This window comes from Lathyrus oleraceus, chromosome 3 (assembly GCF_024323335.1).
Source record: "Lathyrus oleraceus cultivar Zhongwan6 chromosome 3, CAAS_Psat_ZW6_1.0, whole genome shotgun sequence".
NCBI classification, from domain to species: Eukaryota; Viridiplantae; Streptophyta; class Magnoliopsida; order Fabales; family Fabaceae; genus Lathyrus; species Lathyrus oleraceus.
Window position 1 is genome coordinate 395,318,170 of NC_066581.1, and position 3,054 is coordinate 395,321,223.

Sequence of the window (3,054 nt, forward strand, 5' to 3'; positions counted from 1 at the left end):
ACCAGTCTTGACTGATGACTTGATAGACTATGCAATGATCTAGACAATGGTAATGAAAAGTTAATGACCTAGAATGAAAATGTATGTACAAAATGAGAGGTGCAAATTTGAGGTGCTACAGCTGCCCCTATTCAATCAACTGGGAACCTGAACGGATGAGAGCAATGGCTGTCAGACCTTCAAGGTAAACAGGGATTGAATACCGAAAGAACCGGAAAAATTTGCACTCTGCGGGATGAACAAGGTATTTACAATAGGAAACCAGACAGGACGTTTACCGACGACTCTACTGGGGATTCTGATTTTATCAAAGGAAAGGTACAACCAAACGTCTACGGACGAGAGGGAAAAGCTTCACGTTTATCGAAACCAACGGAGAGGTTACCAATCATCAACGGATGAATGGGACAGAAACTCGACGTTTACCGACATCGAAAGATGATGTTTTACCGACATCAAACAAAGGAACGACCAGACATTGACCGATGACTGGGAAGACTCAACCAGACATCAACAGATGAATGGGAGGAAACTCGACGTTTACTGACATCGAAAGATGATGTTTACCGATATCAACAAAGGAACGACCAGACATTGACCGATGACTGGGATGAAACATGATGTTTACCGACATCGAAAGATGATGTTTATCGACATCAAAAGAAAGACGATCATCAACGGATGACAAAATAATTGCGACCGAAAACCAGACAGGACGTTTACCGACGACTCTACTGGGGATCTCTGGTTGGGGAAAAAACAGACATTTACCGATGACTGGCGAAAATACTCGACGTTTACCGACATCGAAAGATGATGTTTACCGACATAAAAAAAAAACGACCAGACATTAACGAATGACTGGGAACCAGAATGTGCAACCAGACGTCAACGGACGACTGGGAAAAAACTCAACGTTTATCGACACCAACGGAGAGGTGAACAAACATCAACGGATGACCTGTGGGGGAGATACAACTAGATGTCAACGGACAACTAGGAAAAACTCGACGTTTATCGAAACCAACGGAGAGGTGACCACTGGGGATCAAGGGTACAACTATATGTCAACGGACGAATAGGAAAAAGCTCGACGTTTATCGACACCAACGGAGAGGTGAATTCTGCTTGGGGAAAGAGAAAAGATGTTACGAACATCGAAAGATGATGTTTACCGACATCAACAAAGAAGACCAGACATTTACCGATGGCTGGGAAAAAGACTCGATGTTTACCGACACCGGAAGAATGGTGTTTACCGACACCAAAAAGAGGATGACCAGGCATTGACCGATGACTGGAAATGATAACATACAACCAGACGTCAACGGGCGACTGGGGAAAAACTCAACGTTTATCGAAACCAACGGAGAGGTTATCAGACATCAACGGATGACCTGACAAAAAGACTCGATGTTTACCGACACCGGAGCAATGATGTTTACCGACACCAAGGAAAGAACACACACGGGTGCTGACATGACACTTACCAGTATCAAGAGAATGACATATTCTTATGTCGAGACAAGGTCAATCACTTGCCTGGGACTACGCTGGGGGTAATCAAACTTCCTTTCACTGACGAGTGGGGAAACAAATCTCTCGGGAGATATCAATCCTGAATGCTGTCAGGAGCAACTGTAGCAAACGCTGGTGCTGAAATACGATCCACCTCGGTTGGGGATATGATAATACTGGTGTAACATATGTATGCATATGTTTGAGTTTTTATGGCGTAATGCTCCATATTGAATGGAAATGCTACGCGATATGAGGATGCAATGATGATTACTATATGCAAAATGCAAATGTAGGCGAACCCTGGCTGGGAAAGCGCACGACGGCTTCCGGACGAACAAACTCTGATTTGATCTTCCAAATCTGTGGGGACGAACCACTGCTGCTGGGGAACAGATGATCCTTACTGGAGACGACCTCTACTGAACCCGATCCGCTTGGGGATACCGCTGGGGAAATAATCTAATCCCAATCCGCCGGGGAAACAACAATCTTCCGACTCAGTGGGGAAATGCCAGTTCTCAAACCTGCTGGGGATAGACCAACTCTCAGGCCTGCTGGGGAGAATACTCTTCACAACCCTACCGGGTATTTGCAGTCAATCTCAGAAATGACTGCTGAGCTAACCCTGATCTTACTTCGCTGGGGAGATGAACCCTAAATCTGTCTTGGATAAAAATATCAACCTCTCACACTACTAGGCAGTGTTGAAGATCCTTTTGAATAAACTGTGGCTCCTGCTTAGCCAGCAATCAACAGATAAAATCCTGCAAACAGCATTACAAACATGCCCCAGGGGATTGCATGGACACAATACGCCCAAGCGTACTCAACATTCAAAATGATTTTCAAATGTTTATCTTTCTGCACGTTATTGTCTGGCCTTCATGTTTTTATATGCAATGTTTATCAAAAATTCGGACGTTTTTGCAAACAAAACAGTAAAATAAAAACAAGAGAGCAATTTATCTGAATAACGACTTTTATTGATTGAAAATGGGCCTGAAAAGGCAAATACGTCAAGAAGCAATTCCTAGGAAGAGGTAATTGCGCACAAAAGGAAAAAATCTACCCTAATGGCAACGTGAATACAACATCCACTATTTTCCAATTCTGTTATGACTCATAGATCTTCAACTTCTCCCCAAATTCCTTGCTTTCTGAGAAGAATGATTGGACCGGTCATATCCTTCGAGAAGGTCGATGTCGAAGCGCGATGAAATACAGATGACTCAGACTGTAGTCTTCGCTCTAATCCCTCTTTTGCCTGGATCGCCCTTTCGGGTCTTCAATCCACCGGGATACCCATTTTTGCCTAAGTCGCCCTTACGGGTTTTCGACTTACCGGGTGTACAATCTTTTCATTTATATCCCTAACTTTTGCCCGAACCTTTTCTTTCTGTTTTTTGGTTCGCCGGGATGCCCTTTTTTGCCTGGACTCTTTTGTTCTTTTTGTCCAGCGGGTCAATTTATGCGAAGTATTTTTTGACTACATCTGAGTTAACAGGGGACGGAAAATCTTCACCATCCATAGTT